The sequence below is a fragment of the Symphalangus syndactylus genome, chromosome 20 (assembly GCF_028878055.3).
Source record: "Symphalangus syndactylus isolate Jambi chromosome 20, NHGRI_mSymSyn1-v2.1_pri, whole genome shotgun sequence".
Lineage (NCBI taxonomy): Eukaryota > Metazoa > Chordata > Mammalia > Primates > Hylobatidae > Symphalangus > Symphalangus syndactylus.
The window spans coordinates 59,012,342-59,033,953 of NC_072442.2; the positions used below are offsets into that span (position 1 = coordinate 59,012,342).

A 21,612-nucleotide genomic window follows, 5' to 3' on the forward strand; every position below is an offset into this window, starting at 1 on the left:
TGGGACTCCAGGTACATGCTGCCACACCCAGCTAATGTTTTTTGTATTTTAGTAGAGACAGGGTTTCACTGTGTTACCCAGGCTGGTCTCAAACTCCTGAGCTCAGGCAGTCTGCCCACCTCAGTCTCCCAAAGTGCTAGGATTACAGGCGTGAGCCACCATGCCCACCAGCTTTATTTCTATAGGTTGGCATCCTGCAGGCTGGGAAGCATAGCCCCCGATAGAAACCAAAAGCAGGCACTTTGAGAGAGGGAAGCATGAGACAGGAATTTATGCTGAACAGGTTGGCTAAATATACATACTCAACATGTTATAGGAGTTATGAATATTTATAGAAAGGGCTGTGCATGTGTAGTAAACAAATGCATGTGACACGCATCCCACGTTTTCCCTCTGGGATGCAGACTTAACATTTAAATGCATTAGAATCGGGCTCTTTACATCAAAGGGTGAGATGGAAGACTCAGAAGCATGCTGTGCGCAGCCTCTGTGAACCGGCCAGAACCTGTCCGTGGTCGATGGTCTCTTACCAGGAAGGAATGCTGGTCAGTTGGGTAAATCAGCAGTGGAGCAAGTCTCTCAAAAGGGCTGTTTTTTTTTTTTAACTCTCAGGAAAGAAAGCCTTATGGTGGTTAGTGAGGGAGGGGGTATAATGAGGTGTCTGATTTCCCACCCTGTCATGGCCAGGAACTCAGTTTTTTTTGTTTTTTGTTTTTGTTTTTTTCTTGTTTTTTTTTGTTGTTGTTGTTGTTGTTGTTGTTGTTGTTGTTGTTGGTTTTTTTTTAATGAGACGGAGTCTCACTCTGTTGCCAGGCTGGAGTGCAGTGGCGCAATCTCAGCTGACTGCAACCTCTGCCTCCCGGATTCAAGCGATTCTCCTGCCTCAGCCTCCCAAGTAGCTGGGACTACAGGTGCATGCCACCACGCCTGGCTGGTGTTTGTATTTTTAGTAGAGACAGGGTTTCACCATGTTGGCCAGGATGGTCTTGATCTCTTGACCTCGTGATCTGCCCGCCTCGGCCTCCCAAAGTGCTGGGATTACAGGTGTGAGCCCAGCTGGGAACTCAGTTTTTTAAGGCTTCTCTGGGCTACCCTTGGCCAAGGGGAATCCATTCAGTCGGTTGGGGGGCTTAGGATATTCCTCAGGGTATATACAGATATAAAAGATAAGCGGCCGGGCTTGGTGGCTCATGCCTGTAATCCCAGCACTTTGGGAGGCCAAGGCGGGCAGATCATGAGGTCAGGGGATCGAGACCATCCTGGCTAACACGGTGAAACTCCATCTCTACTAAAAAAAAAAAAAAAAATACAAAAATTAGCCGGGCATGGTGTCGGGCACCTGTAGTCCCAGCTACTTGAGAGGCTGAGGCAGAAGAATGGCGTGAACCTGGGAGGTGGGGCTTGCAGTGAGCCGAGATCACATCCCTGCACTCCAGACTGGGAGAGAGAGCGAGACTCCGTCTCAAAAAAAAAAAAAAAAAAAAAAAAAAACCAGATATGAAATATATATTCTCAATCTCATAACCTAATGGGAAGTCTGTAGTATAAGTATAGCAAGACCCAGAATTATGAGCATTTTTAGAAGTTTAGCATTTTGGTTAGAATAAACCTCAAACAAATTGGCTGACTACCTGGCAATCCTATTCCTCATGGACATTGGAAATCACCAAATGATATAATGAGGGCATGAAAGTATTCATTCATCTTTCATTCATCAAACATTTTCAAAGAGCAAGGAGTTACACCGGTTGCTGGGAAAAAAATATAGAAGTCTGTAGATCATATACACTGCCTTAAGAAGCTTAGTTCAGTAGGGGAGTTAAGACGTGTATATAAATAACTCTTAAACCAAAATGAGATCAGTGATATCAGAGAAATGTAGGTAAACTCTTATGAGAACTTAAAGTAACTGTTATGGGAATTTAAAGTAAAGGGAGAGGCTGGGCACGGTGGCTCATGCCTGTAATCCCAGCACTTTAGGAGGCTGAGGCAGATGGATCACGAGGTCTGGAGATCGAGACCATCCTGGCTAACACGGTGAAAACCCATCTCTACTAAAAATACAAAATATTAGCCGGGTGTGGAGGCACGTGCCTGTAGTCCCAGCTACTCAGGAGGCTGAGGCACAAGAATCGCTTGAACCTAGGAGGTGGAGGTTGCAGTGAGCTGAGGTCGCACCACTGCACTCCAGCCTGGGCGACAGAAGCAAGACTCCGTCTCAAAAAAAAAAAAAAAAAAAGACTTAGAGATAGAAATGACCCTTACAGGGTGTTAGCTGTGCACAGGGGATCAGATCTAGTGACGGGCATGGCAGCTGGGGACATTTGGCTCTGCATTCAGCAGATTCTGGCACCTAGTTCCTACTGTTCTCTGTGTAACTCTTGGCAGGCAGCTGCAGCAGTGGCATTTCTGTAGGAACTGTCCTGTTGGATTATTGGATCTATTGGTGCTGATTGTGAATCCTCAAAACTTGGTTGGGTTTTCTGCTTGTCCTGAAGGTTTTATAAGCTCCTAATTCCCTTTTTTAAAAAGTCCTATTTTGCTAAACCAGCTGCAGTGGATGTTGACATCTTCAATGAAAACCCCTCACTGATATAATATGTTTTGACTTTGTAATCACCTACCCATATTCCTTGAGGATTTTGACACTCAATTCACAGTGACCTCTTATTTTTATTTATTTATTTTTTTTTAGACAGAGTTTCACTCTTGTCGCCCAAACTGGAGTGCAATGGCGTGATCTCGGCTCACCGTAACCTCCACCTCCCAGGCTCAAGTGATTCTCCTGCCTCAGTCACCCGAGTAGCTGGCATTACAGGCATGCACCACCATGCCTGGCTAATTTTGTATTTTTCAGTAGAGACGGGGTTTCACCATGTTGGTCAGGATGGTCTCAAACTCCCGACCTCAGGTGATCCACCTACTTCGGCCTCCCAAAGTGCTGGTATTACAGGCCTGAGCCACCACACCTGGCCCACAGTGACCTCTTTAACTAGGGAACGCAAGATTCTACCTTGACAATCTATCCAGCACTCTAGATCATAATTTCTCCATCTCCGTGACTGCAGCGTGGAGTTAGTACATCTGGAACTGTTCTACCTCTAACTCCAAAAATTCCTCTCTGTGATGTGACCACCTGTCATTCCACTTTCTAACTCCACTCAGACCTGCTGTTTAACCCAAGTGACCTTCCGTCTCATAATTCTGCCTTGCTCTCCTAGCAAATCAGTTCAGCTTGCATGATTTCTGCATAAGCCTCAGCTCAGTAAGTATTCAACAGCCTTCCCACCAACACTGAATTTCCTTACTCTATTAACCTGTGCATTTACTATCTTTTATGATATCCCTTGAAATGTCTCATGCTTGCTGGACGCAGTGGCTCACACCTGTAATCCCAGCACTTTGGGAGGCCGAGGTGGGTGGATCACCTGAGGTCGGGAGTTTGAGACCAGCCTGACCAACATGGAGAAATCCCATCTCTACTAAAAATACAAAATTAGCTGGGCGTGGTGGCTCATGCCTGTAATCCCACCTACTCGGGAGGCCGAGGCAGGAGAATCACTTGAACCCAGGAAGCGGAGGTTGCGGTGAGCCAAGATCACGCCACTGCACTCCAGTCCGGACAACAAGAACGAAACTCCATCTCAAAAAAAAAAAAAAAAAAAAAGGTCTCATGCTTATATAGGTTTTTTATGTGTTTAATAAGAATTTAACACTAACACTTACAAAGTACTTGCCATGTACCAGGCACTGTTTCAACTACTTTAATGTATTAATTCATTGAATCCTCACAACCATCCAATGAGACAGGGACATGTAATATCCACATTCACAGATGAAGAAACTGAAACACAGAAAGGTTCAGTGATTTACCAAAGGCCACACAGCTGGTAAGTGGTTGAACTGGGCTTCAGAATGACTGTGTTCTTAATAACTAGACTCTGTTTATATTCCGTCAGTCTAAATTGATCACAATTCAAATAGGGATGCCAAGATATATGTGCCTCATTTCGTGGATATTAAAAACATTTCTTTCTATTTAACTATGAATGTGATTATTATCTCACTGTTAATATTACATATTGCAGTTTCTAAAAGCAATTCTTCATTAATATATACACCAAGTTGTTTTTTAGTGAAAATTGTTTCTATATTACTTTCTTGCTGTGCATTCTCATTTGAATCTCAATTCTGTTGTGAAATACATGTCATTCCATTGCAGATACATGTTTCAGGCAGCTGCGAATAGCTAGGGGGATGGCTTTTCTGTGTTACCCCACTGACTCCTCCTCTTTCTTTTTTTTCTGAGACGGAGTCTTGCTTTATCTCCCAGGCTGGAGTGCAGTGGCACAATCTCGGCTCACTGCAACCTTCGCCTCCTGGGTTCAAGCAATTCTCCTGCCTCGGCCTCCCGAGTAGCTGGGATTACAGGTGCCTGCCACCACACCCGGCTAGTTTTTGTATTTTTAGTAGAGATGGGGTTTCACCATGTGGGTCAGGCTGGTCTCGAACTCCTGGACTTGTGATCCACCCACCTCGGCCTCCCAAAGTGCTGGGATTACAGGCATGAGCCATTGTACCTGGCCGACTCCTCCTCTTTCACAATCTCAATTCTGTTCCATCCAGGAATGTCTACTCCCATAAGTTAAGTATAGCAATTTGAGATATCAACTAGGGTTGTGTTCTCTACTGTCTTCCAAGGTAAGTCTAGTATAGTATTTAGACTTTGGGTTCCAAAATCAGTGTAGATTTGAATCCCAGCTCTAACATCGAGACCTTGGGTAAGTTACTTAACCACTCCAAGCTTCAGGCATTTCGTTTATAAAAATTGGAATAGCCATACTATAAATCAAATGTGAACATATCACCGTGGACCACCCCTCCCCAACCCCACAAGATTCATCTCAGCCCATCCTGTCCCACTCTCCTCCCAAAACAGGTGCACGCTCTTTGCTCACACACAAAAGCAGCTCCAAGAATTTTGATAAATTATAGCCTTTACTGAAGGTTTTGTATTGAGACAGAGGAGCAGGTTACATTGTACCTCACAAAGCAGATCTTCACTTTAAGCAGACAGGTGGGGGCAAGACTGAGTTCCTCCAGGTAGTGAATAGTCTATTTATAAGGAAGAAGCAGATGTGTTTTATTCTATCAAAAAGCCTGAGCTTTACTTAGAGAGTTAGCAATTCCTCGTGTATTTCCAAGAGTGATTTTAAGTGCTGTATTTTGGAGTGCCTGAGGTTGCAATCTGAATCTGCAATTCAGTAACTGCGAGTAGAAAGTCAACACTGATACTCAGTCTCTACCACGAAGTTCTCTTATTAGGATTTTGGTTATCAGGGTGCCTGTTTTTTTGTGTGTGTTTGTATGTTGTTTTTTTCCCCCCCTCTTGCCGGAAAAGTGAGGGTTCATTTTCTGTCTCCAGCTCATAGTTACATTCATTTAAGTTACTTTCCTGGACTTTTTCTTTCTGAAACATCATTTCAGGCTGTTCATCAACTTGACTAATAAGAGTCAACTTGACTATTGACAAATATTTGCTATAGGAAATACTTCTTAGAGAGTATATATTTTGTCATAATAGATTTGAACATGGCTGTTAATCAAATATGAAATGGTTTCTGTTGATACAGAGTTTATGAAGTTAATCCAAGGAGGTCAGTAAGACCCTATTTTCCTAGGGTTACGTGTTATTGGTTTTAGTATTTGTACTTTTCCTATTTTAGCAAAACAGTACAATATTTAAAAATCTTACAAGTCTCATGACCCCTTCCCTTTCCTTTAATTTGCTTCATATATGATGACTCACTCATCAAAGCTACAGAACTCACTGTTTAAAAAGTTAAGTGAAAATTCAGCGGAGTGGGAGTATTTATTGCTTCTAAAGGAGGTTCTTCATTGTACATTACCCAGGATCCAGTAATGAATGTGTACTATCAGGGGCCAGGGATTTAGGGGGATGAATTTCCCAGAGTTTAATCATTTCATAAGGCCTCCGAGTGTGACTTTTTCCCCAATAATCTACTTATCTCCGTAATTTACCCCTCCCACTGCATTGCAAGGAAAATGAGTCTCCCAGGTTGTTTGCATGATAAGTAGCTGGGAATTGTGTGAGCCTTTCAAGAAGCAGCCCTGAGTTAATTGTAGCAGCCTGAGCTAATGGTTTCCCATGTTAGCTGGCAGGTTAAGTGAAGAAGAGGGCTTGAAAACACCCTTTATCACAAGTACCACGCATTTGAAAGCCGAAATCTCAAAAATGTTTGCTTCGCGGAAGATATTTTCCCTTACAATATAAATGGGTGAGAAAAAATGTCCTTCTAGAGATAGGACTAACAGTTTTGCAAAGAGCTCTGGATATTGGCTCTTTGGAAGAATTGGGAAGGTTGTTGTTTTCTTTTTTTCAAAGGATCCCCCTAATTTGCCACTCCTCACCCCCCTTATTAGTCAAGTCAGAATTTAAAGAATAAGCTGCTTATTGGAAGCAAACAACTAGAAAAATCACTTTTGAAAAAAAAAATTAGGCTTCCTAAAAATTTCTGATTGTATTTTTTTAGGTTCCTTTTATGTTTATCCTTGGGGTTTTTAACACCATGTCAATTATGTTAGGGCTTTGCAAACGATACCCCAAAATATGGCGCTTTGGCATCCTGTGTACTTTGAGCTGAAGGACATTGGAAGGGCTTCAGAAGCAAAGTCTGTTTCTGACCTTCTCCTGCTTCCCTTTCTCCCCAAGGCAGAGGCCACAGAAACTAGAATTCCTTTTCCTTCTTTCTTTTTTTTTTTTTTTTTTTTTTTTTTTAAGACAGAGTTTCGCTCTTGTCATCCAGGCTGGAATGCTATGGCACGATCTCTGCTCACTGCAACCTCCGCCTCCCAGGTTCAAGCGATTCTCCTGCCTCAGCCTCCCAAGTAGCTGGGACTACAGGCATGCGCCACCATGCCCAGCTAATTTTTGTATTTTTAGTAGAGACGGGGTTTCATCGTCTTGGCCAGGCTGGTCTCGAACTCCTGACCTCATGTTCCACCCACCTCGGCCTCCCAAAGTGCTGGGATTACAGGCATGAGCCACCGCGCCCGGCTATAATTCCTTTTCACCAAGGTGAGTCATAGGAACTAGAACCTTTCTCCCCTAGAGCCAGCCATAAAACCTAGAAATATTCCTCTAATTCTACTCTGCCTTTCTGTGTAGGAGCTGGCCATAAAGAAATTCCCTGACCTACCTTGTCTGAAAGTACATCATAAGACCTTCATTCCAAAGGGGTCCTGCCCTATCCCTGGGAGGAAGGAATGTCACACAGAGAGGCCAAGAAGAATCTGAGCAGACAGGTCCTGCGGGGTTTCCCCACTCAGTCTATTACCATTAGATCACACCCTTTTTGTTTGATCACATTTATACATGGCTGTCCACTCTTCATTGAATCTAAGCATAAAAATGGACATTTTCCCCTTGGGTCTTTGGGTCTTCATTGCTGAAGGCCCCCATGTCATATACAACTTTGATTAAATAAATCTGTTGTGCTTTTCTCTCGCTAACCTCCCTCTTCTTGGCCTCTCTGTGTAGCTTTCCTTTCTCCCAGGTATGGGGCAGAAACCCTTTGGAATGAGGGTCTTCAAGGGAGGAGGGAAAGAGTGACCTTTCTAGGTTTTATAGCTTGCTTTTGGAGAAGAGTTGTAGCTTCTAAGACCAGCCTCTGGGAAGAGGAATTCTGGCTTCTGTGACTCAGAGGACAAAGAGGGGCAGGAAACAGGAGGATGGGAGAAGGTCAGAAAGGCCCTGCTTTTCTGTTGCCTCCCGGTCTCCGTCAGTTCAGAGTACTCAGCATGCCAGAGTGCCATACTCTGGGGTATCGCGTTCTGATCCCTGACGGGGACCTATAAACAATAGTGGGAAACTCTTAATTCCACCCCGCTTCCAGGCCCTAAGGAGTAAGAGGGAGAAAACGGTGTTACTGGAACTCAGTAGGAGATCACAGCAGACAGGAAACTTGCTTAAAAGGGGATGCAGCCATTGCCAGAACCACTGCTGATGCAAGAAGAGAACAGGAGAAGCAACCTCAATCCCCCAGCTTTAGCCTTTTGACCTCTGAACTCCAGCCAGTGCCTCCATTGGCTGACCCGAGAGGAAGCCCGTAGTCAGGAGAGCCCAGGTGTTGCCCTATGTGGGGGTCAGCCCTCCCCTAAGCAGGACACAGAAAAGGGTGGAGAAACTGGCCAGGGAGGCAGTCAGGATCATCAGCCTAGTGATGGAATTCACATTTATGGTTTTTTGTTTTGTTGGGGGGATGGCAAAAAATAGTTGTAAGTACATACATTATGCATCACAGTGGCATTGATGATTTATAAGACCTTGGTTAAAGAGTCTTTTTATTTATTTATTTATTTATTTATTTACTTTATTTATTTATTTTTCGAGACGGAGTCTTGCTCTGTCCTAGGCTGGAGTGTAGTGGCAGGATCTCGGCTCACTGCCACCTCCGCCTCCCAGGTTCCAGGTATTCTCCTACCACAGCCTCCCAAGTAGCTGGGATTACAGGCACGCGCCACCACGCCCGGCTAATTTTTGTGTTTTTAGTAGAGATGGGGTTTCACCGTGTTGGCCAGGCTGGTCTCGAACTGCTGACTTGTGATCCTCCCGCCTCAGCCTCCCCAAGTGCTGGGATTACAGGCATGCGCCACCATGCCCGACTAATTTTGTATTTTTTTCTTTTTTTTTGGTAGAGGCAAGGTTTCTCCATGTTGGTCCGGCTGGTCTCAAACTCCCGACCTCAGGTGATCCGCCCGCCTTGGCCTCCTAAAGTGCTGGGATTACAGGCGTGAGCCACAGCGCCCAGCTACTGTTTTGTATTTTTCTTATGAGTGAAACAGAATACCTTTGGATGTATTTTAATGACCATTTGTATTTCCATTTTTTTCTTAACAGTCTATTGATGTTCTTAGTGCTGGTTTTCTCTGTATTGCTGGTCTTTTTCTTACCAAGTTGAGGGACTTTTTTATAAATTTGGGAGATGGACACTGTGTGATAATGAATTTCAAATATTTTTTTCCTAATTTGTTATTTGGCCTTTGACTTTGCTTATGATGATTTCTTTTGTCATGAAAAGTTTCTAATTTTTATGTAGTCATAATTATCAATCTGTTCTTTTATGACACCCAGATTTTAAGTCATAGTGAGAAAGGTTATCTCCATTTCAATAACATAAAGAAATTTTTTCATGGTAGACATTTAATGGTTTTGTTTGTTTCCTTTAAGTTTTTGATCCAGGCCGGGCGCGGTGGCTCACGCTTGTAATCCCAGCACTTTGGGAGGCCGAGGCGGGCGGATCACGAGGTCAGGAGATCGAGACCACGGTGAAACCCCGTCTCTACTAAAAATACAAAAAATTAGCCGGGCGTGGTGGCGCACATCTGTAATCTCAACTACTCAGGAGGCTGAGGCAGGAGAATCGCTTGAACCTGGGAGGTGGAGGTTGCAGTGAGCCAGGATCATGCCACTGCACTCCAGCTTGGGTGACAGAGCAAGGCTCCGTCTCAAAAAAAAAAAAAAAAAAAAAAAAAAAAAAAAAGGTGCAACTGTATAGGGCAGCTCCATTGTAATCTTATGAGACCACCATCATATATGCTGTCCGTTGTTGACCACAGCATCACTATGCATACATGACCATACAAGCAAATCAAATGTATATAGAGGTGCTCCTCAACTTACAATGCAGTTACATCCCAATAAATCCATCATAGGTTGAAAATACCATTAATTGAGAATGCATTTAATGCACTTAACCTACGCAACATCATAGATTAGCCTAGCCTACCTTAAATGTACTCAGGACACTGACATTAGCCTATAATTGGGCAAAATCATCTAGCACAAGTCTTTTTTATAATATTTAATACCTCATGTAATTTGGCCGGGAGCAGTGGCTCATGCCTGTAATCCCAGCACTTTGGGAGGCTGAGGCAGGTGGATCACGAGGTCAGGAGTTGAAGACCAGCCTGGCCAACATGGTGTAACCCCATCTCTACTAAAAATACAAAAATTAGCCAGGTGTGGTGGAGTGTGCCTGTAATCCCAGCTACTTGGGAGGCTGAGGCAGGAGAATCGCTTGAACCCAGGAGGTGGAGGTTGCAGTGAGCCGAGACCGTGCCACTGCACTCCAGCCTGGCAACAGAGAGAGACTCCATCTCAAAAAAATATATAATAATAATAATATTTAATATCTCATGTAATTTATTGAATACTATACCGAAAGTGAAAAACAGGATGGTTCTGTGAGTCCTCACTGTATACAGCTGGAAGCACCATACTAAAGTCAAAAAATCATTAAGCCAGGGACTGTAAATATATATATATATTTTTTTCACCCGTATATGAAAGGTAGCATATTATGAACACTCATCTGTACCTAGCACATACATCTTTTATATGTGTAGAGGTATAGCTAAAGGATGAGTTCCCAGAGTGGAAATTTTGATCAATTTTACCAGATTGCCCTCCAAAGTGGTTTTATACTCCCAAAAGCATTGTATAAGACTGTCGCCTCACAGTCTTGTGGAAAGATTATGGCACTCAGCTTTTGGGATTTTGCCAGTCTGATAGAGGAAAAAATATTATTTCATTGTATTTTTTTTTTTTTTTTTGAGACGGAGTCTTTCTCTGTCCCCCAGGCTGGAGTGCAGTAGCGCCATCTCGGCTCACCGCAACCTCCACCTCCTGGGTTCACGCCATTCTCCTGCCTCAGCCTCCCGAGTAGCTGGGACTACAGGCGCCCGCCATCACGCCCGGCTAATTTTTTGTATTTTTAGTAGAGACAGGGTTTCACTGTGTTAGCCAGGATGGTCTCGATCTCCTGACCTCGTGATCCGCCGCCTCGGCCTCCCAAAGTGCTGGGATTACAGGCTTGAGCTACCGTGCCTGGCCTATTTCATTGTATTAAGTTGAACCAGATGAAATTACCATTTGTGTAGGTCAGAAATCATAGAACATTGGTAATTCATATGATTAAACCTAAGAGCTTTATTTTCTATTTTTCTTTTTCTTTTTCTTTCTTTTTTTTTTTTGAGACAGTGTTTCGCTCTTGTTTCCCAGGCTGGAGTGCAATGGCACAATCTCGGCTCGCTGCAACAAGACATTATTCTGCCTCAGACTCCCAAGTAGCTGGGATTACAGGCATGCGCCACCACACCAGACTAATTTTGTATTTTTTTTTTTTTTTTTGGTAGAGACGAGGTTTCTCCATGTTAGTCCAGCTGGTCTCAAACTCCCGACCTCAGGTGATCTGCCCACCTCGGCCTCCCAGAGTGCTGGGATTACAGGCATGAGCCTCTGTGCCTGGCTACTGTTTTGTATGTTTCTTATGAGTGAAATAGAATACCTTTGGATATATTTTAATGACCATTTGTATTTCCTTTTTTTTTCTTAACAGTCTATTGATGTTCTTAGTGCTGGGGTTTTCTCTGGATTGCTAATCTTTTTCTTACCAAGTTGAGGGACTTTTTTATAAATTTGGAAGATGGATCCTGTGTGATAATGAATTTCAAATATTTTTTTCCTAATTTGTTATTTGGCCTTTGACTTTGCTTATGATGATTTTTTTGTCATGAAAAGTTTCTAATTTTTATGTAGTCATAATTATCAATCTGTTCTTTTATGACATCCAGATTTTAAGTCATGGTGAGAAAGGTTATCTCCACATAACATAAAGGAATTATTTAATGGATTTTTTTTTCTAGACCTTTAATTGTTTTGTTTGTTGCATTTAAGTTTTTGATCCATTTGGAGTTTATCCTGGTGCGAAGTATATGTTTTTACAAATGGCTACTCAGTTGTTCCATTACCATTTATTTTAAAAGTTCATCCCTATATCTACTGATTTTGAAAGCCACCTTAATCATGTAGTAATTTTAGAGATTAATTTTAAGCCCTAGTAATTTAACTTTTTGGCTGGATATAGATCTAAAATATGCAACATTTCTTGTATTTTATGTGTGGCAAAATCACATTTACTGAAGAAAATATAGATGAACAAAGCTTAGAAAATGAACTCCAATTCTACTATTTATCAGTGTTAATACTTTTGTGTAACACATACACATACACACACATACTAGGGCAAAGGTACTACAACAAAGAGACGCAACCATATTATAACAATATAGTGGCTTATAGAATGTAGAACTGTATTTGTGTTTCATGGAACAGCTCTGGAGTGGGCAGTCTAGGTTGGAGGGAGAAGTCTCTTCTTCCTAGGGTCATTTATTTATTTATTTTGAGACAGAGTCTCGCTCTGTCACCAGGCTGGAGTGCAGTGGCACGATCTCGGCTCACTGCAACCTCCGTCTCCCAGGTTCAAGCGATTCTCCTGCCTCAGCCTCCTGAGTAGCTGGGACTACAGGCGTGTGCCACCAAGCCCAGCTAATTTTTGTATTTTTAGTAGAGACAGGGTTTCACCATGTTGGCCAGGATGGTCTCGATCTCTTGACCTTGTGATCCACCCACCTCGGCTTCCTAAAGTGCTAGGATTACAGGTGTGACCCACTGTGCCTGTCTCTTCCTTTTTTTTTTTTAATCTATATTAGACCTAATTCACATGTAAAATTCAGCATTTTTCGGTGACCAATTCTGTGAGTTCTGAGAAACATAAATAGTTCTACAACCACTACCACAATCAAAATACTGAATCTTTCCACCACCCCGAATATGAGTTCCCTTGTGCTCCTTTGTGGCCAGTGCCTTCTCCCCATCCCCCAGGCCCCCAGCCCCTGGAAATCACTGATCTGACTTGTGTCCCTGTGGTTTTGCCTTTTCATGGAGTCATTCTCAGCCCACTTTCTCTCTGTCTTGTCTCCACCAGTGCTCTGTGGATCCTCATCTGCCTGGTCAAAGCTAGGTCATGAGCTACACTTCAGAAGTGGAAAAGAGCATGAAGTGTGTGCTGCTCATGTGTCCATGCCTGGAAGTGGGCCACGCCACTTCTGTTCACTCTTAGAGCTTTTAGAGCAGTGTGGCCATTTAAGCACAGTTATGAATTCAAACCATCCGGGGAATATACAAATACAAATGCGAAAAAAAAAAGAATAGGTAACTTAAGGATACCATTTAGGACTTTAGATTAAGCCAACTTAAGGAATGCAGGACAAAATAAGAGGTCAGTGCATTTGAAAGCATATAAAACAGTAGGTTTATTAATAAATATAAAAGCTATCTATTTGAAAAGGCAGATTAAATAGGCAAATGCATGCCAAGTATTATGGCAAAAAAGAAAAAAACAAAAGCACCATATTAAGGATGAGAAGGGGGATATAAACACAGATGCTGAGTTAAAAATTAGAGAACACTATTTATAAATTTATACTAATTAACAGTTCAATGATCTTCTAGAAAACTTCAAGTTCCCAAAATAGTTTAAAGAGTAATTAGAGAACATAAATGGAACAGTAACTGAGAAAGAAACAGGAGGAGTGTACAAAGAATTATCCTCCCCAAAATACTCTGCTACTAGGCAGTTTTATGGGCAAATTATTTCAAACTTTCCAGGAAAAATAATTTCTATGTTATATAAACTATTTCAGAATACGGAAAAGAAGGAAGGCATCCTATTTCACTTTATGAATTTAGAATAACTCTAATAACAAAACCCAACAAAGATAACATTTACTTACAAATCTGGATGCCAGTCTCACTTATGAATATAGTTACTCTAAAATGCCCTACATAAAACAATAGCAAAATAAATCTAGTTTTCTATTTAAAAAGTAAAGCACTGGCTGGGCAGCGTGGCTGACACCTGTAATCCCAACACTTTGGGAGGCTGAGACAGATGGATCACGAGGTCAGGAGATCGAGACCATCCTGGCTAACACAGTGAAACCCCGTCTGTACTAAAAATACAAAAAATTAGCCGGGCATAGTGGCAGGCGCCTGTAGTCCCAGCTACTCGGGAGGCTGAGGCAGGAGAATGGTGTAAACCCGGGAGGCGGAGCTTGCAGTGAGCCGAGATCACGCCACTGCACTCCAGCCTGGGTGACAGAGTGAGACTCCATCTCAAAAATAAATAAAAATAAATAAATAAATAAAATTAAAATAAAAAAAAAAAGTAAAGTACTGTGCCCAAGCCAAATTAATCTCAAGTGTACAAAGAGAGGTTAATATTAGGAAACGTATTAACATGATTCATCTCATTAATAAATGGAGTAAAGCCTTATAATCACCTTAGTAGATACTAAAAAGGCATTTAATAGAATTCAATATCTGTTCTTAGTTGTTGTTTTTTAAAAACTACTCTTCAGAAACTAGGAATTAAAGGACACTGTATTATCATGCTAAATAATAACTATCACAAACTGAACATTACTAACCATTTTGCCTAATGGTGAAAGACTAGAGGATCAGATCAAAAACAAAATAAGGGGCCAGGAGTGGTGGCTCACACCTGTAATCCTAGCACTTTGGGAGGCTGAGGCAGGCGGATCACGAGGTCAGGAGATCGAGACCATCCTGGCTAACACGGTGAAACTCAGTCTGTACTAAAAATACAAAAAAATTAGCCAGGCGTGGTGGCGGGCTCCTGTAGTCCCAGCTACTTGGGAGGCTGAGGCAGGGGAATGGCGTGAACCCGGGAGGCGGAGTTTGCAGTGAACCGAGATTCCACCACTGCACTCCAGCCTGGGTGACAGAGCAAGACTCCATCTCAAAAAAAAAAAAAAACAAAATAAGAATGTCCCATCTCATAACTAATACATATCATTAATTTGGAAGGCACAACTTCTACAATATGCAAAATAAATAAATAAAAGAGTAAAAGTCAAAATTAACATCTTACTTGCAAATATTTCCAGTTGTCTACTTGGAAATTTCAAGAGAATCAACTGAAAATCTAAGAACGCCAAGTCCTTTGCCAGATATAAAATAAATATACAAAAATTGCATTCTCATATAACACTCATAACCAGGTAGAAAACGTCACAGATAGAGAACAGATTGCATTCACGATAGCTATAAAAACTCAACAAGAAATAGATCTACGAAGAAAACTACAAAACGTTTCTACGGTTCAAAACCCAACTCAGACTAGCTGAAGCAAAATAAAAGGGGGAGGGGAGTTTACCATAATTGTGATTTGGGGAGGTCATGACTCACAGGTTTTTTAAATAATTGGGGAATTTTCTTTTTCTTTTTCTTTCTTTTTTTTTTTTTTTTTTTTTTTTTGAGGTGGAGTTTCGCTCTTGTTGCCCAGGCTGGAGTGCAATGGCACTATCACAGCTCACCGCAACCTCCGCCTCCCAGGTTCAAGTGATTCTCCTGCCTCAGCCTCCCAAGTAGCTGGGATTACAGGCATGCGCCACCATGCCCGGCTAATTTTGTATTTTTAGTAGAGATGGGGTTTCACCATGTTGGTCAGGCTGGTCTCGAACCGCCAACCTCAGGTGATCCACCCACCTTGGTCTCCCAAAGTGCTGGGATTATAGGCATGAGCCACCGCACCCTGCCTAATTGGGGAATTTTCCACCCTGGAAATTTATAAACATTGGTGAAACAAATGTTTATCTTGGGTGATTGATGTTCTTGCCCTGCCTAGGTTCCAAGATCTTGACTAGATAACCACTTAAAGCTCTCTACATCTCCAAGTGTTGGCAAACTTAGTTGATTGAGGCAAACCCAAACTGAAAGGAAAGGAGTTTACATTACATTTAGAGTAACAAATAGCCTAAAGTGTTAGCTTCTAGACACAGTGGTAACTCTGCTTCACTGACTGGAAGCAGGAAGTGGTATGACCAGTATTAAATAATGTAAGAATGGGCCGAGCACAGTGGCTCACACCTATAATCCCTGCACTTTGGGAGGCCGAGGCGGTCGGATCACAAGGTCAGGAGATTGAGACCACCCTGGCTAACACGGTGAAACCCTGTCTCTACTAAAAATACAAAAAATTAGCAGGGCATGGTGGCAGGCTCCTGTAGTCCCAGCTACTCGGGAGGCTGAGGCAGGAGAATGGCGTGAACCCGGGAGGCAGAGCTTGCAGTGAGCCGAGATTGCGCCACTGCCCTGCAGCCTGGGCGCCAGAGCGAGACTCCGTCTCAAAAAAAAAAAAAAAGTGTAAGAATGAAGACAGACGCAGGCAGTCCCCTCTTTTCCTTCCAAATCATTGGGGTTTTGTAGCTGAAATTCAGTTCCTTGATTTGCTTGGGAAATGACATGTAGACACAGTAAGAGAGTCAACGAAAGTGAGAGAGGGCTCGCAAAACACCAACAAGAGAAAAACCAGGTGGGAAGGTGAGCGCATCTGGCTAATTGGTCACAGACTGTAAATTCCCCTCAAGCATCTTGTTTTAAGCCACATCTGCTGCTGCTGCTTAGAAGAGCCTGGATCTTCTGAGGAGTTGCAAAGGAATGCTTGCAAGGACAGATGCTACTCAGGTTTGTTGTTTTTTTTTTTTTTTTTTTTTTTTTTTGAGACGGAGTTTCGCTCTTGTTGCCTAGGCTGGAGTGCAGTGGTGTGATCTTGGCTCACTGCAACCTCCACCTTCTGGTTTCAAGCAATTCTCCTGCCTCAGTCTCCTGAGTAGCTGGGATTACAGATGTCTGCCACCACACCTGGCTAATTTTTGTATTTTTAATAGAGACAGGGTTTCACCATGTTGGCCAGGATGGTCTCAATCTCCTGACCTCAGGTGATCTACCCACCTTGGCCTCCCAAAGTGCTGGGATTACAGGCGTGAGCCACCATGTCTGGCTCGGTTTTTTGGTTTTTAAAGTGGAATAACAGAAGTACATTTGCTCATAGAGAGTTACTTGGAAGAGGGAAAGACAAAGCAGGAGTGCACGCGGCAGTGGAAGGAAGATGTTGGAAGAGCAGTTAGGAAAACCTGAGCTGATTTCCTCATCAGCCTTTCCATTGCCAGGAACTCTCCTGTGCCTGTGGGTGCCAGGGCTGGGCTGGCCAAAGTACAGAGGTCAGAAAGTTCCACCTCCGCCAACTCACGCTCCACATGCGCTCACATCCATGCTTCCTTCAGTCACTGACACTTTTACTGTCCATCTTCTGCTCAAGAGGAAAGGACTGCCATCAGTTCATCCATGTTCCCACGTCAAAGACAGAGTGTGCTTTCCCAGCCAGTGACATTTCCATTTTAAATGGGAACAGAGGAGGAGGCTGACTGTGACAAACAGGAATCTACCAGCAGTGGAATTTTGGGTATCCTGAAGCTGTTTGGGGAAGACACTTGGGAAAAGAAAGGACTTCTTTTTACGCATCAGTTCATCTCTATTTAGGTAACCACTTGGTCCACCCTTGCTAGGTACATGGAGTAACTTTGTTTATAGGAACACTGCTTAAGATACAGTGGGGTCCCAAGTTGCCCTTCTTTCAGAAGATGCTTCTGTTGCATCCCTAGCTAACAAACATTCATTTATTAAGAGACAGGCGCTCGCTATATCACCCAGGGTGGTCTTGACCTCCTGGGCTCAAGTGATTCTCCTGCCTCAACCTCCCAGGTAGCTGGGACTACAGGTGTGTGCCACCATGCCTGGCTAATTTTACTCTTATCTTTATTTCTTTAGAGATAGGGTCTTGCCGTGTTGCCCAGGCTGGTCTTGAACTCTTGGGCTCAAGCAGTCCTCCTGCCTCAGCCTCCCAGGTAGTGGGAACCATAGGTGTGAGCTACTGTATCCGGCTAACAAACATTTATTGAGTACTTGCTGTCGCCTAGCCCTGGAATGATGACCTCTATTCAGCTTGTATGAGAAGTCACAAATGCTGAAACAAAAGATGTCTTTTTCTTTTTCATGTACCAACCAAGGAAGCGTTACCACATCCATTCTGTTGCCACCTCTAGCCCTGCTATGACTCTAAGCTTCCTTGGCATTTTAAGTAGATGAATCATTCCATTAAGTGGGAGTGGCAGGAAGGGTGACAGTGATGAGATTCTCATACTCAGTTCCAAAGATGAGTTTCTATACTCACTAAACTGCGTTAGGAGCAGGATTTGCTTTTTTTTTTTTTTGCAAACCCTGGGCATATACTATCAGATTGTATGCAAAATGATACAAGGTTTGAACATCTCTACATCAAGTTAGGGTTGCAGTTTAATGAGGTAAACATAAATGAGAGCTGATGTTTTTGGAGGTTCACTGTGCATTGGACACCGTGCCAAATGCTTCAAAAGCATCATGTCATGAAGCCCTCATACCTGCCCTGTGTGAACAAATGCTGTTATTCTTCCCATTTACAAGATAAGGCAACTAGTAAATTCATTGAGCTTGTCTCTTGACAACTTATGTAATTTTCTGTATATGTATTATGCTTGAGTAAGATTTATGTTGAAAAAAAATAATGAGATGAGGCCCAGAGAAGTTTAGTAACTTGTCTAAAATCACCCAACTAGTATTAGCAGAGGCAGGATTCAGCCACCACCTTTGTCTCACTTTGGAGCTCACTCAGCGCCTACTCTGTACGGCTGTCCTTTACATTTAAGTATAATTAAAATCATGCTGCATGGCAAGTGGTTACTATAAATAACTGCTTTATATTCACTTACACAGCTAATCCAGCTAATCCTTCATTTTGTCATGTCTTCGCTATCTAGAAATGCCCTTAGTTGTTTTTAGTTTTTCAACAATTTACTTCTTTTTTCCTTCCAGCCATTTATGAGTTTATTGTTGAATGAATGAATTCATTAATTAATCATGTCATAACATTTATATTTACACTAATATACATTTTTTTTTTTTTTTTGAGATGGAGTTTCACACTCGTTGCCTAGGCTGAAGTGCAGTGGTGTGATCTTGGCTCACTGCAACCTCCACCTCCCAGGTTCAAGCCATTCTCCTGCCTCAGCCTCCCGAGTAGCTGGGATTACAGGCACACATCACCACGCCTGGCTAATTTTTTGTATTTTTAGTAGAGATGGGGTTTCACCATGTTGGCCAGGCTGGTCTCGAACTCCTGACCTCAGCTGATCCACCTGCCTTGGCCTCCCAAAGTGCTGGGATTACAGGCATGAGCCACTGCACCCAGCCTACTTTTTTTTTTTTTTTTTTTTTTTTTGAGACGGAGTCTCACTCTGTCATCAGGCTGGAGTGCAGTGGCATGATCTTGGCTCACTGCAACCTCTGCCTCCTGGTTTCAAGTGATTTTCCTGCCTCAGCCTCCCGAGTAATTGGGATTACAGGCACCTGCCACCATGTCCAGCTAATTTTTTGTATTTTTAGTAGAGACGGGATTTCACCATGTTGGCCAGGCTGGTCTTGATCTCCTGACCTCGTGATTTGCCTGCCTCAGCCTCCCAAAGTGCTGGGATTAGTGGCATGAGCCACCGTGCCTGGCCCCGGCCTACATTTTTAAGATAATATCCTAGATTTGTTCATTTCTTTAATTTGTCCATAAACAATTATTGAATGTCTGCTGCATGCTAGGGACCAGGACTATAAAGTTAACTAAGGTGGTCTCTTCTTTCAAGGGGCTCAGGGTCTAATAGGAACAGTTAGACTTATTTAAAAAAAACTAAGTCAATAAAGTGTTATGGGTTCTAAGATAAGATCCCTTCACACAGAGAGGAGGCATCAAGGAAGAAATGGCTAGGGTGAATGAGAAAGACCTCATAGAAGACATGACTCTGAGTTTTCAAACATAAATTAGTGTTGGCCAAGAGCCAGGGAGGTGGCAGGGCCCACAAGGCTCACTCCATTAGTCTGCTCAAGCTGCCATAACAAAATACCAGGCGGGGTTGCTTAGCCAACAGAAGTTTATTCTCTCAGGATTCTGGAGATTAGAAATCCAAGATCAGGGTGCCAGCCAGCAGGGTCGGTTTCTGGTGAGGCTTCTGTCCTTGGGTTGCAGACGGCTGCCTTCTTGCTCTGTGCTCACGTGGCCTTTCCTCTGTGCATGCTCAGAGTATGCAAGTTCAGAGAAAGAAAGAGCCCTCTGGTGTCTCATCCTCTTCTTATAATGACATCAGTCCTGTTGGACTAGTACCCCACTCTTAGGACCTCATTTTCACTTTCATTACATTTTCAAAGGTCTTATCTCCAAATACATACATTACATTGAGGATTCGGACTTCAACATATGAATGTTGGGGTGATACAATTCAGTCCATAATGCTTACCAACACTAGAGTTTCCCTGGCCCCCAGTTCCTCCTTATGTTTCATCAATGCACCCTCCTCTGCGCACACCTTCTTAAGAATCCTTTCCCATGCATTCTTCCCGTCCCCGGAAGTCTTGAAGTAGCGATTCCTGATTCCTGTCTGCTCCTTGTTGTCTGCTCTAAAGAGTGTAAGACTGCCAAAGCTCTTGTTTATGAAACGTCTGGCTTCAGATGTTCCACTATCACTCAGAGCTGACCCTGATGGAGAAGCAACAGTTGCCTTCCGTGCAGGAATCTTCTCTTTCAGTGATTCTCTTGTATTTCCAGCTTTCCTGAGCCATTGAGGCCCACCATAGGGTTTTGCACATAGTAAGGGCTCAGAAAATACGAGTTCTCTTCCTCTTTCACTTTATCACCATTAGGCCTTCCAGCCAGACTTCGTATCTTTCCTTTCCTTCCTTTCTTGTGTTATGCTACCTCTCTCACTAAGAGTTCTTTGCTGACCCTGGGGCCAAATTAGCAAGATCTGACCAACAGCACTGCAATAGACATCAGAAGACCCAAACCCTAGGCCACCTCTGGGCTAGCCATGGAATCTTCATCATTTGCTTCATCTGTAAGATGGAGAAAATAAGACTTGGGCCAGGCGCGGTGGCTCACGCCTGTAATCCCAGCACTTTGGGAGGCCAAGACGGGCAGATCATGGGTCAGGAGATCGAGACCATCCTGGCTAACACGGTGAAACCCTGTCTCTAATAAAAATACAAAAAAAAAAAAATTAGCCAAGCGTGGTGGCGGGCACCTGTAGTCCCAGGTACTTGGGAGTCTGAGACAGGAGAATGGTGTGAACCCGGGAGGCGGAGCTTGCAGTGAGACAAGATCGTGCCACTGCACTCCAGCCTGGGCGACAGAGCGAGACTCCCATCTCAAAAAAAAAAAAAAAAAAAAAAGTACTGTAAATGGTGACCAAATAAAAAGTTAAACATGACATCTGGGGTTACTGCAAAGCTCAAAATGGATAACATGTATGTCACGGTTCTTTGCAAAGTACAAAGTGTCGTATTCACTTCAAAACTAATGACAGTATTCTATTTTTATGGTAACATTTTCTGGGTGGACCACTGGACCTTCTTACACCTCCTATCTCACTGTCATCACGTATCCAAGGACCTTACTAAGGTCTTTGAGAATTCTTCAAAGCTACCTCATGCCCAAGTTATAATGTTCTCATTAAAAAAAAAAAAAAAAGGTCTCTAAAATTCCACATCTTCTGTGAAGTCTTCATAAGCTGATTACAGGTAGGGAATGACTTCCCTGGGAAGCCGTGTAAGGCAGTGGCTGCAGACGCTGTTTTGAGGGGTCTACAGTCTGACTTTCTGGATTGGAATCCAGCTCCATTGCTTACCAGCTGTGAGACCTTGAGCATCCCTTTGCTCTGTTTTCTTACCTAGAAACTAGGAGTATTCATGGGATCTACCCAACATTGGGAGATTTGTGAGGGTTAAATGAATTATAACGTGAGTATTCTTCA

The 21,612-nt window shown here is 43.0% G+C and overlaps 1 protein-coding gene across 3 annotated transcripts in view; it reads left to right on the forward strand.

Moving 5' to 3' along the window:
- STX8 (syntaxin 8) overlaps positions 1–21,612 on the forward strand; it is a 308,325-nt gene that overhangs the window by 243,187 nt on the left and 43,526 nt on the right. The gene's annotated exons all lie outside the window — the stretch shown is intronic.